Here is a 15,183-nt window from a genome sequence, read left to right as displayed (position 1 = left end):
AAACATCACTAAACACCATCAAATATTTAACTTAAAAAATAGACCATAAACAGCTAATTAATATACACAAATTATTATAGTAAACAAAAATGGGTAAATAAACAAATAGTCCTAATAAGTTTAATCAAATACTAATAAACAAATCAAATTAAGATGTACACAACCAAAAGGGGAAATGTATATTATATATATGCTTTCTTGGCAGGTCTTCCGGCCAATTCTATTAAACCTCTACAATTAATCCAAAATGCCACAGCAAAATTCATCTTTAATGAGCCGAAAACAATGCACGTCACGCCTCTGTTCATCATTTGCACTGGCTACCAATAGCTGCACGCATTATATTCAAGGCATTAATGTTTGCCTACAGAACCACCACTGGCTCTGCACCCCTTTACCTAAATTACTTCAGATTTATGTGCCCTCTAGAAGCTTGCGTTCTTCAAGTGAACGACGCAATATTGTGCCATCCCAAAGAGGCACAAAATCACTTTCACTGACTTTTTCATTAACTGTTCCCATCCGGTGGAATGACCTGCCCAACTCAATCCGAGCAGCTGAATCCTTATCCATCTTCAAGAAACTGCTAAAATCTCATCTGTTCCAACCTTACTTGACCCTCTAACTCTAGCACTCTCTATTCTAATTCTATTTTATCTATATAAAAAAATTATAAAATAATAATGATGATCTGTACTGCGTTAGGCTAACCAAGACTTGTAATAGCACTTGCACATTGTTGCTCTTTTGTTGGTTTTGATGGCTTCTTATGTCCTCATTTGTAAGTCGCTTTGGATAAAAGCCTCTGCTAAATGACTAAATAAATATATATATATATATATATACACACACACACACACACACACACACACATACATACACATATATATATATACATATACACACACATATATACATATATATAGGTGTGTCAGCTACCAATTTACTGTGTGGCCACTTCATCGGCCATCACAATTAGTTTAAATAAATCAACCATTCATTCTTTAAATCAATGCTCTTTAATTGAAATCCTAACAAATTGTGTCTGTTACCTATAAAATCAACCTCAAATATAGTAACTGAAAAGATACCAAAACAATAAACACTCTTCTAGATTTTATTTTTATGATTTTATTTTATTTGTGTTTTTAGAACACCTTTTTTTTTTTATCAAAACACATTTCATATTACCTGCACATTTAAACAACGGTTAATACTGTAACCATAACTATGTATAAATAGGCCTAGAACAGACTAATATGAATTATATTAAATGTTACATAACAGGTAAATATACCAAAGGATCGCTAATACTGGGCCTCCACGAATTAAACTTTAGACATTTTGACCCATCCCTGCTTAATTCCTGACCCATTCACTAATTTTAATCACAAACAGTCTATCATAGATTGTGATGAACTTCCTGAGCACAATGACACGTGCAAACAAAGAGCGTTCAGAGCACTGGCGTCCTGGTGCGGGCTAACAGGTTAAAGCACTGTAATACTACAGATGCTGTATAGAGGACACTGACATACATATAAGACCCCCCAGACACAGACCACCAAAGTCTAGACATCCGTCCCACACACTCTCAATGCTTCAGCCTCCATTTGGTCATCCTTCTCCTCACTGATGGGGTATCCCATGACACTAATGATTCTCAAATTATTTGGACAACTAGCGGACAGCTTGTCAGCACACCATTTGATCCCAGCATTGCTTTTAGACCGCCCAGTTATACATCTGTTAGCCTGTGATAAGAAAATGGCCCGTAACCTTGCGGCAGCAGTGTGTTCTGCAGTGCTTTTTCTTTTTTTAACGCAGTACTGAGTCATTGATGGGTGGATAAATTACCCGGTGTTTGTCTATTGACCTCCCTCAGAGACAGACAGCAGTCAATACCGCTCCACATCTCTCTATTCCCAGGAGGGTCACTATGATTCGAGAGTAGCGTTTCTCTGAGAATGAGCTGATAGTATTCTTTATCCATTCCAGCCCTAGAGCGTATAGAGAATCAGGTGAAAGAGAAACAGGACACCCGCCAACTGTTTATGTGACCAGTGGCTGGGCCAGTCACAAGCTGGTCAGGGTTAATATGGTCCACTTGACTCAATTACATAAAGCACTGACTGGGGAAGGGATGAAAGGATGATCAAATGACACTCTTTCACTCCAGAACGTAGAGAAAGCAGCATTTTAAGGCGTTATATGTGCGCTCCCAATGCGAAATCTGCTCCAAAAGAATTATTTACCAAATGAAGCACAATTTTCAGATTACCTGACATATTTAAAGCGTACAAGATCCCTTGTGAAAAAAAGAAGTACACTTAAGCAAACTATTAAAAAGAGCACTTATGGAAATAATATTTAACATACTTCATTTAAAATGTATATTAAATGCAATACATCCGTGCTTTTTGATCCACTTAGGTAGGACTTAAGTACAGCTTTATATGTAATTTCATGCTTAAGCATACAACCAAACGTATTGACAAGAATTTATTGTAAACTAAAACATACTTTAATGTCATTTCTATCGAAACTTTATTTTAAGGTGTCCTTGTTACACACATTACATGTACTTACTATTATAATAATAACATTTTAAGCATAATTACATACAAGTAATCTAAAACCAAACCCTAATCCTAGCCGTACAGTAAGTACATGTAGTTAATTAATATTACTCTGTACTTTAATGTATAATTACACTAAAACAACTACACCTTAAAATAAAGTCAAACTTCTATGTAATGCATTTAAAGTACATTTATTTATTTGACTTATTTAGCGTTGACTAAAGTACATATGAAGTGCTTGATTATAATTTTAGCTAATTCTAAATGTCATTCAATACTATTACATTTAATTAACATGTACTAATGTGTAATTACAAATATATTTAAACCACAACAAAAGATTATTAAAACATAATGATTTAAAATGTACTTTAAAGTAAAAATTTGATTTATAAAAGTGTACTTTTAAAATCATTATTTTAATAAAATATTAAGTAATGAAAGCATAATCTCTTTAACTACACTTAATTGACCTTTTATTTGATTATTATATTATCTACAAGTAGAGATTTCTCTCTTTAAGATTTGAAGTACACTACAAGTGCAGATTCAATACAACTACATGATGGATGGGGTTACATGGGTTACATGATGGATGGAACAACCTTGTCTCATTAGAAGTCATAATTTGTACAAGACGCATGGCCAAATTAAAAAAAAATTCATATAATTTTGCTGTCAAATAGAAATCAGTCTGTCCATCACAACCATATAAAAGTATCTCACATAAGAAAAATGCTTATGAATAGTAACTCCAATTGATTAATAAAGCTGATGGACACCCAGAACACATGCTGACACCAACATAAGAATAATCACAGTCTTTGTGGTCAGCGAGCTTTGTGACGGCTCCTGCGCAGATGGACATACTGACAGCCGTCAGATAATTCCCACCCTCTCTTTGTAATGAGTAGAATAATGGCTGGTTTAAACACCGAACCCAAACAGATGAGTACCGTTTACATTAAAGCACAATCCCATTAGTCTCTCTTTAATAAATGACCTATTCCTGTACCGCGCGGGGGGCGGCGAGGGTGCGCCCATCTTCTGCTGATAGGGGCACAGCTTAATGAAATGGTCTTTTGTGCGCTTGGTTGAACTCATTTGATTTTTTTCTCCCAGCAGACTTCCTGTATCCTGTGATAAGTCCTCAAACCACTGAAGCCTATAATGACTCCATTACCGAGACCCCCGCCAGACTGTGTGTGAGAGAGAGACGGAGAGAGAAAAGTATAATGTGTGTGTGTATCCCATTATCAAGTGTAATCATTTTGCAGTCAAGCTGATAATGAGGTGTATTATTGGCCAACATGATAACATACACACGCAAACACCTCCCACACTTTAAATTCACACCAAAACATACATTTAAATATATATAGTCTTACACACACACACACACACACACATATGTATATAGGTAAAAGCCTAGTAATTATGCTAAGGCGAAGTCTACATCTTCTACAGTGGAAGACACAGAAGGTCAATTGCTGGTTAATTTTCTTTTTGCCTCCTGAAGCATGAAACATGCATATGCAAACACTTACTCCCAAACACACACACACTAATGAATTCATCCAAGTCCTCACTAGCATTGACTTGTCACAACTAACCTTGTTTCAAGCAATTGCAATTACCGCACGGTGAGGAGTTTCTGCAGCCTCAGGGAAAAATCCATACTGCATTTCAGACGCATCAAACTGGAGGTACATTAATCTTTAACACTTTGTGTCCAACAGATATTTATTCTTCCACTTAATTCCCACATTAATGACTTTAAAAATCTACATGATAAGCACTATACAATGAAAATGTGCCAGGGGGATGCGAAGAATGACATTTATTGTTAAAAGAGCTTTTAAAAAAAAAAAAAAATCAAATTGAATGAATTAAAAATGTTTCTCAGAACATCTATATTCTCATACATTACTTTGAACTTAATTCAAAGTCAATATTTTTTAACAATTTAATGATTTACTTTTTTATTTTGATTCATTTTCCACTTTTTCTCACACAGAGAAACTAGTATATTATAACTAGTAATTTATACATGAAAATACACATTACTTTTACATTGTAGAATCATCATATTTGGAATCATGATTATTTAAAAAAACGGTTTAACAAATGTAGATTGAATTTAAAAAATAGTATATAGCTCAATAATAATAAAAACTATGGTATTTGTTATAAAAATTGAAGCCTTTTTCTTGTAAATATGTTTGTCAATTTTGTTCCGCATAGTGTCCTATTTTTTCTTACACAGTTCTTTATAGAAAATAATATAAATTATCTTCTATAAAGAACTGTGTAATAAAAAGTAGGACACTATGCTGAACAAAATTGACAATATATATTTATAAGAAAAATAATCTTTATATAAGAATCTTCATATTTGGGGTTTTTGTTATGAGAAATATTGAAAACCTCTAGTTTACTTTGAAAAGAAAAAAATGGTTTAAATAATGTGTGAGTGTGTGTGTGTGTGTGTGTGTGTGTGTGTGTGTGTTAATTAAATTTCTATAGTTTATATGCTAGAGACCTGTAGGCTGTTTATGACTGCTTGATTTGACACATTATGGATTACTTTTAAAGGTTTCTGCATTTTATAACAGCTTGAAACATGGCTGAATCAATAAGAATTTAGAGACTGAACTATTCATTTTATAGTTTATGGCATGAATCTACAACATTTCTGCCAAATAGTTAGTATAGTTAGTGTTTATAGACTCTAAAGCTGTCACTGGGAAGATATGATGTATAAAAGCTAAAAGGTACATCTTTGTACCTTTTTGTCCTTAATGCTACATATTAGTATCTTAAATACCTTTTAAAAGGCTACTGCACCAGTAACAGTTTTGTACCTTTTTTCTGTTATAGCAGAGTTATATAAAGTAGAGATTATAGTAAAACTATGGTAAACTTTTTTTAGTGCAATATTTACTCTCTCATGAACACTCTCGTGGAGTCTATACTGTTCAAACTGAGTCTCGTGAAGGGAGTTCAGCTTCAGATTCACAGCAGCGTTAAAAGGTCTCAGCATTGCCAGAGAAACCCTAGAAGGACGGCAGAAACTCAGCCACATGCCACAAGCACAGGGGACGAGGATTAGGATCTCACCAGCCTTGTTAGCATTGAATGTAAATCTTTTGTTTGTTTTATTTTTAGTTTCTTTGCCACCTAGTTGCAGCTTGATTGGTCCGCGTGTCTCAGCAAAGATGGATGGGTCATGCAAACAAACCAACAACGGAAGCCATATCAAAGTGCTCTGTGGGACCGAGTCAAGCTCTCTCCGGCCTCAGCAGGACTGTCTACACTGATTTATAAGGGGAGGAGTAATAAACGCTAGTTTAAATAGCCCAGCCAGACAACAGACTCCACAGAGCCTCTGTCTCAAGCATGACACTTGGCTGAAAGTAACAAGACTCATATTGGGGTAATTGTATCATCCTTCTGTGAGGCCAGGGCCATGTTTTGGGGTCATAAATCAACTACAGGCCTCTTTTGGACATGGCTATCAAGGGGATCCTGTGTACTCTAAATAAGTCAATGCAGTCATTATCTTCAATGGGGATATTGTGTTGTCTTGGTTTGTACAATGGTGAAATGTAAAAGAATGGCTAAATTTGGCCTTATCAGTCCAGCTGGGACTAAAGAGCATCATTCAGCCATGGAGGTTGCCATTTTATTTTATTTTTAGCTAAATGGTTGTAGTTATTGTGATAACACTTTAGCATTAATTTCAGCAATAAAATGATATAGAACTATATATAAAAATAAAAAAAATATATATATATTATATTATTAATGCTTAATCATTTCAGCAATAAAATGTTATACACCTTTAAATAAATAAATAGTGTATATTATTAGTTATTCATTTCTGTAAAAAAATGTAGAGCTAATAAAATAAGTAAATAAATAAAGTGTATATTAATGCTTAATCATTCATTGCAGTAATAACGTTATTGTAAATAAATAAATAATGTGTATATTAATGCTTAATCACTAATTTCAGCAATAAAATGTTAAGCAAACAATTATTTCAGCAATAAAATATTGTTATAGCCCTACAAATAAATACATTTAAAATAAAAGCGTAAGACAAAAATACATAAAATGATTAATTAAATGAATAAATAAATGTTGCTATTTAGTTGTTTTGAGTTGTTACTCTGACAAAAGAAATGTCCTGTGTCTTGTGTGAACAATATCAGTGAGTTTTTTTTTTTTTTTTTTTCACAAGTTTTGCAGAAAGTAGCTGACTTACTTTCTCATTTCAAAGTATTTTTGTGCCTTTTATACTAAAATCCCTTTCACCTTTCTCAAATAAGCTATGCAGTCGTCGAGTTAAATCACAGCTAAGACAACAAGCTCTCGGCCGGAGTCGATTCAGCTCGATCACTTGCAGCTCCTCTGCAGAGCCCAGGAGAACAGAAATAAAGAGCCTCGGCAGGGTCACTGATTCAAAGGGGGCTTCTCCTTAAGACTCATGGGTAAAAAATCTCCTAAGCCTATTTGGTTTTCAAACACCGCTGTCTCCCCCTCAGTCTCACAGCGGGGCTGTGGTATCCAAACATGTCTTCATTTACTCACTGTGTGTTAGTGTGTTCGTGGAATTCCCCGTTGAAAAGAACGTCCCAAATACGCTATTATTATCGCTTCGTCAACTCACATTCAATGTTTTCCTGACCTCTCACCCCGGGCTATGGCAACAGTGAGAAAAATGTCCGTCTTGATTGACAGGACTGAGAAAAGCCGGCCCCTCCCCTCTCCTCCAATAGGCATTTCAAACACTTTGGGGAACAATGGAGGCTTGGGTGTAATGGATCAATGAGGGGATGATGACTGTCAAAAGAGCACATACTGCTCACACAAACCTGATTATCTCAGCGTGATGGAGGCCGGGGAGAGGTGGGCCCCCCGCCGGGCACCTCCAGTTGGGCTATCGTGGAACACGAGGACCAGGCTGTCAGGCCTTGCACTCTCCCATCCAGCAGGGGCCTTTACCAAACCCATTCATATGAGCAGGGGCGACTCTCCGTCCTACATGGCTCAGTTAAGTTGGGGGATGGAGACTGTGGCCATTGTTCGGCACAAGCACTGAAAAGCTTTGGATGCCTCGACCGGCAAAACTTCCTTAAATGCGACGAAAGACACCCGCAGCCGAAAGGCCGAAATCTCCTCTTTATGTGCATGTGAAGTTGGGATCTGGGACAGAAAAGAGCAACAGGAGAGCCCCATCTAAGATAAAGTCCCTGCTAATCTGCTTTCATTTGGGCTTTGGGAGCAGCAGTAGATGTTTGTCCTCGGTGCACTTCTGTTTCCAGGGCAGACATACAGTATTAGAGGCCTGCAGATTAGTCATGGGGATGAATGCATGTAGATTGGATGTTTAGGCTGCTTTTCACATACTTTCAAAGGGGGAGATCTGTTATCACTAAATCCTAATCTCAAGACACGGGCTGGAACACAATAAGCAGAAGATAATATATGTGTGTGTGATCTTCACGCTGGTGAATGGGAAAGACCTCTGGAACTCAGTGTTCATTAAAATGAAGAGGTTTGCACAATAGGCTTCCATTGACTTCCCTCTCTAAATTGGGCTTGATAGCAATATTGCACATTTAAAGGGACGGATCACCCAAAAATGAATATTCTGTCTTTTAGCCGCCCTTATTAGTGATGGCAAGTCTGATCAGACCGTTTGTTTCAAGGAACCGGTTCATGCTAGTATATCAGTAGCTCATCGGCTCTCTGGGGACATGTCCAAATTCAATCTCTTTCCTCGGTTCAGTGTACTGGTCACTTGTGAACTTTTTAAACCATTTACTGACTCTTGACTTAATCTGTAACTGTTATCAATGTACTCAAGAACTACTGCCATCGGATCAATACATTTTATTTGTTATAATTTTATATATAGCTTTTTAGCAAATACATCAGAAACATGGACATATCCAAAAGAAACTGTTCTTAGTTTAGTGTACTTTTGGTGTAAGGCTGGAATACAACACATGACTTTTAATATCTGAGCAGATTTAAAACACTAGGCATCTTACTAAGACACTTACTGACTTTGTAAACAGTTGTTGACATTTTTGTAAACAAATGTTGACATTTTTCATGGCTTAACTGTCATTTTAAAAGTAATATTCATATTTTTGTTGTTTTGTTGTTGCTGTCATTAATGGTATGGTTCACTCAAAAATGACAATTCTGTCTTCTGTCTTCTTCCACGGAACACAAAAGTAGTTGATTGATTAATTTATCAAGTATTATTAGTATTATTATTAGGCCTATATTCCATTCAGTGGAAGTCAAAGGTCACAAAAACTGTTTGGTTTCCAAAATCGTATCATCATCTTTTTTGTCCCACAGAAGAGTGAAAACCACATGAGGTGTTTAAATGATGACAGAACTTTATTTTAAAATGCTGTTCTCCCCACATGCAGATACCACAATAAGTAAAACATCTGTATTTGACTGACTTTCTTGAAAAGTGTGAATTTGGGGCGGGATTATATAGGTTGTCCGACCAATGACAGTGAATGACATGTCACTGCATTACATGTAAATATTAAACCAAATGGCATTGGCAGCCTTTTTTCAACTAACTTACTGGTGCCAAGGTCATTTTTGGTGAATGTATGAAGTCAGTTTACATTTACATTTAGTCATTTGGCAGACTCTTTTATCCAAGGTGACTTACAATTGGGGAATACCAATACAATTGGGCAATAGTTCTCCTCAAGTTCACACAGGTGTCCTGCCAGAGTAACCACAGGTGTAATTCATCACAATAATATGAATATTTTCGGTAACACTTTATTTTGATAGTCCACTTTAGACATTCTACTAACAGTAAGTAAATTTGCAACTACATGTCAACTAGCAGTCATTAGAGTATTAGCAAACTGTCTGATTAATATCTTCTAACATTTTATTTTGATAGATCCACAACATACAACATACTGAGTATGAGAAACTTTGCAAGTGTCAACTTATTCTACTAACCCTAAACCTACCCTACTGAGAGTTAGTAGACATAGTTGCAAATTAATGAGAATTAGTTGACATGTAGTTACAAAGTTACTTATAGTTAGTAGAATGTCTAAAGTGGACTATCGAAATAAAGTGTAACCATATTTTCCATTGACAAAAAAAAAAAAAAGAAAGTATCCACATTTTCATATGAATGCAGATCTATAAATTAGGCCACAATTATCTATTGTGTTTTATAATGACATTTTAAAAACAGATCATTAATACCTTTGTTACAGATGAATCTAAACCGGTCCTCTTTGGCTGAACTACACAGTATTTTCAGAGCAGAACCAGTATCTTCTCTGCTCTGTGTTCTCCGTGTGTCTGTGTAGAGCTCACCTCTGGGGCTGGCAGCCGGAGGCTATGCTGCACGCACTGATTATATCACCATAATTAAGAGTCCAGGATCTTCAGGGGCGCCTCGGTCTTGCTGCGTTAGCAACCTCAGCCTTCATTCTGTAACATTACATCAGTGCCATCACTATTGTGATTTGATTCGACCCTCTTCAAAAGGATTCAACAGCCTGGAGGTGTAGTAAAAGACACTACCTTATAGATTCAGTCATCTTAGAGAGATAGAGAGAGAAAAAAACAGGAATTGGCTGGTTCCATCTGCTGAGCTCTTTGGGCTGTACTGACCTGCGGTCTGATTGACAGCAGGATTGATTACATATGGACGAACTGTGAGATGAGGATTGACTGATTTTGTCTAGCAGGGGAAAAGACTGTGTGTGACTATAGCTTTGACTGGCAGTTGGCTGTTCTGAGTGGATACAGTACAAGTTTCCTTCGCAGGGTGTTGAGCAGACACAGGATTGGCCGAATCATCAATTATAGGAATGATTGACAGGTGACGGCCTCCAAGGTGTGTGCACTCAGCTCCAGATGTAGTTGCTCCCAGCAAGAGAAATTAGATGTGGAGTAATCAATCAGTGTCGCTGGCAGCTTTACATGTAAAACACAATTCAAGCATTAAATTGTTATATTACATTATTAATGTACAGTAGACATATATAATGTAATGTAGCATATATTTTAAATTAATTGTCTTCTCTTTAGCCAAGCATTGATAAACATAAGAAATGCTCAGTAACAAATCGTTGCAAAGCAGCTCTACAGGAAATTAAGTTTCCACAATATATTTATATATTGCAGAAACTTAAAATATTTAACTTATGGCAAAATTTGGTAATTCTGTATGTTTTCTGAGCTTTGGCATCCTCTGAGGTTCTCTGAGGGGTTGGCATCATCTTTTCTCAGGTGTTCGGTCATCTCAGATCATTTAAGTGTTGGATCCAGACTGAAGCTTCTGTAATTCCTAGTTACCATGGGATGTTAATCCCGTGGCAGAAACAGAGAAACAAATAGAGACATAATTAGCGTAGCTGCTGTTCCATCTATAAGCGAAAATTATTTGTTCAACCCAAGCTAAAGAATAATAATAATGTACATTTGATCAGATATAACTGCAGTACAAGATTGTAAGATGCATTATGTGAATGCTTGGCTAAAGAGCTTGGCAATGTTTCTAAGATGGAAGAATGCTGTTTTTGTAACATGGGAAATATGATTTTCAAAGGACAAGTTGTTGTCTAATATAACATCCAGATTTTTGACTTTAGAGGACGTAACAGTACATCCATCTAGTTGCAAATTTTAATCCAAGAGATTCTGTGTACTGTTTTTTGGTCCAATAAGTAATATCTCTGTCTTATCTGAATTTAATAGGAGGAAATTATTGGTCATCCAATCTTATAAATTTTTTCACAATCTATTATCTTAGATAGTTTAGAAGTTTCATCTGGTCTTGTTGAGATATATAGTTGAGTATCATCAGCATAACAATGAAAACTAATCCCGTATTTTCTAATAATATTACCAAGGGGCAACATGTATATTGAAAATAGCAGAGGACCTAGGACAGATCCTTGTGGTACTCCATACTTTACTGGTGATAAGTGAGAGGACTCCCCATTTAAATGAATAAAGTGGTAGCAATCGGACAGGTAGAATCTAAACCATCTTAAAGCCTGCCCTTGAATACCAGTATAGTTTTGTAATCGATCTATGAGTATGTCATGGTCTATAGTGTCGAACGCAGCACTAAGATCAAGTAATAAAATGTAGCTGACAAAAATACTTTCTAAGAAAGTTTTGCTTATGTTCCTATTAAGTATATATTAAGTATATCCTATTATATGTACACACACACACACACACACACACACACACATATATAGATAGACGGACAGACGGACAAACAGACAGACAGACAGACAGACAGACAGACAGACAGACAGACAGACAGACAGACAGATAGACAGATAGACAGATAGATAGATAGATAGATAGATAGATAGATAGATAGATAGATAGATAGATAGATAGATAGATAGATAGATAGATAGATGTGAACATTAAGGCAACATTTCCTTTTTCATTTTGCAAACATTATGGAACGTTACTTTGGAATGTCCTCTGAACTTTCTAGTGCATGTCTGACTAAAATATATATATATATTTTTTAAAATAAAATTTTCCTTTTTTTATTTGTTCTTTCGCTTTGAGAACATTATTAAAGACCAGACAATTCTAAACAAACATTCCATTAATGTTATCGTAAGAATGTTTGTTCTTCCAGCTGTTTGAGAGAACCTTGCTAGAATAATAGAATGTTGGTCAAAGTCATGAGAACATTTCCCTGTTAGCTGGGACATTACTTTAATAAGCTATGGAAATCTTTTATTGTGTTTCAGTGAATCCAGTCATTTTCAGATAATTCATTTCTAAATCTAAACTGTCTTTATTACAATCATTAAGCACCAGACCTCCACCATGTGGTAACATCCTGAGAGATTTTCTGTTAACATCACACTCAGATCACACCCTCTACACTCATAACAATGTTGAAAACCTTAAATTACATTTGAGCTTTGGAATTTCAGTCCATATCCATAATGACAATGTTTGCATGCTATTACACACGCAAGCTGTCAAACAGCACAGTCAATTGTCTATCAAATAACTGTTAATTCCACCATCCAATTTAATGTATCTCTATCCATTAACATTCAAAATTTAGTAAATTGAGTAAAAGTTAGGGGGTAATCTGTAATTATTTGGGTGAAAGTTTCTAAACCACATTTAGAATAAGAAACTATGCATTCCCACAGTTGAAAGATAGAGGGCAGCCTTGCGACAAGAACAGTCTAGCTCTAAGCGATCTATCAAACTGTCCATCGACAAACGTAAAATATGCCCACTATGATTAAATACAATGTGCATTGATTAATTTTTTATGAATGCTTATCTCTACGTTCATAAAAAATACAACTTCCTCAAACAATCAAGAAAACTATTAGAAACCACAACAATACAAATATAGCAACTGCATAGGCTATAGCCTATTTCTTGAAAAGATTGTGACTGATTTATCTTTACTCATCTCTGAAGTGAGTAGCATTTTCATTTCAGCAAAATGAAATAACAGCAACGACAAAATCTCAAAAATAAAAATCTCTCATTCAAACACATGTCATGGACACCCTGCAGTGGCTGCCATTTAAGCGGTGTAAATAATTGAGGAATAGCATTTGCAGTCATCCCCCACATGAGATGTGTCTATAAAAGAGTATCAGATCTTCTCTTTGAGAGGAGGAGGCTGATGTCGCAACACACTGAGCTCTCCTCAGCAGCTGATCGATGGAGGAGTCAATGACTGCACCTTTTCAAGCTGTTTACAATATGGACTTCCTTTAAATATATCCTGAGTGTAAAATTATTTGCCATGCAAACACTGCGGATGTGGATTGATGATGACGGATGTGAATAGTTATTTGGGTATTATGACAGTTTAGCTATTCAAAAAATAAAACGTAGGCTATTAATTAAAAACAATTATTTTAAATTAGTTATAATGATTGTAATCTAATTTGTGATATAAAAAGTTAAGCAAACAAAGTTTGGGGAGAGTTCAAACTTCGAGTTAATGAAAGCTTCATGTCAGTCGAATGGATTTCAATATATCACACCTTGCAGCTATTCCTGCCGCTACATCATGTTAGCTTAACCTTGCCAAGACATCCTGAAGCTAAGCTTGCAGTTGAAACAAAACAGAATTAGGTTACAAATGTCTAACAGAGTCGTGTGGGCAAACCGAAACAGCAGACGCCGCCAGATTAGGGCCTGTTTTCATTTAATCAGGTTCGCAATAAAGCTCTGAATGTTCTGATTTTGTCATGAACAAACGAGCCTTGTACAGATGTTTGTCCAGGAAAGCTGCTCACCTATGCCTGCGTGAAATAACTTCCCTTCCCATGAGCCTCTCTGCCGAGTCTCACTCGTGCAGGATTATGGCATAATCAATAAACGCTGCTCACTGCTCTTCATTAGCATAACAAAGTGCTGGTAATAATCTGAAAGCTGTTTTACGTTTTTAAGTAAATGCATACTTTTATAAATGACCACAAAGCATCATTTTCTTGTTGTTGTTGTTTTGTTTTTTAAATATGTAAATGATTTTTATGACACATCTTTTCCTCATGAAGAGGAAACAATTGTTTGAATAAGTCAGAGGTGTGGGACTTTGGGAGGCTCAGAGTAAACAGGTTTTGTAATTGAATGTGAGAAGACTTCAGAAGGGTTTTCTCTGCCTGTAATAGGATGACAGAAAAGAGTGAAAACCTGTTAGTTTGTGTGAAAGCCTATTCTGATATTCCAATAGGCTATATACAACACACACACACAATGTGTTAATGTAGGCCTACATTAAAAAAAAAAAAAAAAAAAATTCTCATTCTGTTGCTGATGGAAGGCAATGTATATTTTGTATTGCATACATTCACACTTAAGATAACGTTCAAATGATATGTCGAGCTGACAAATGAAGAAAATTTGGGATGAGCAAAACGCTGGTAGAGTTAAGCGATTGTCTCTTTAAAACAAAAGCACATTTTGTAAACAGGTGACAATTTCTTGCGTCAGAATTATGCTACAGAAAAGGTATTTAATTATTTTTCATTCAGCTAATTACACTTCATGTTCTAGTCTAAACTGTCATATCAAAAGAAGCAAAGAATCAACATGAGATGAGTAAAACTGGATAATAAACAGTAAAAATAGTGTTTTTGTGGTTAGTTTTGTCTAATATTTCACTCCTTGATAATATATAACTTTGCGTTTGTGATAATGTCAATTAGGTTTATTTAGTTAGTTAGTTAGTTGGTTAGTTAGTTCATCAAATGTAGTAAAAAAAAAAGAAAGAAAGAAAATTATGTCATTATTTACCCCGTTTATTTTTCTGAACATGTATGACTCTCTGTGGATCATAAAAAAAGTTTTTTGAAGAATTTGGCAATTAAACAGTTTTGGTCACCATTGATTCCAATGAATGGACAAAAAAAAAAAGATGTATTTTATATATCTTATTTTTGGTTCAGAAGAAAGAAAGTCATACAGGTTTGGAAAGACATGAGGGTGAGTGACAGATGACAGAATTTTAATTTATTTATTTATTTATTACGAACTGTTGCTTTAAAACATTTGTATATACTAC

Source organism: Barbus barbus (genome assembly GCF_936440315.1).
Source record: "Barbus barbus genome assembly, chromosome: 19".
Taxonomy (NCBI): Eukaryota; Metazoa; Chordata; class Actinopteri; order Cypriniformes; family Cyprinidae; genus Barbus; species Barbus barbus.
Note: the sequence above shows the minus strand (reverse complement) of the source record.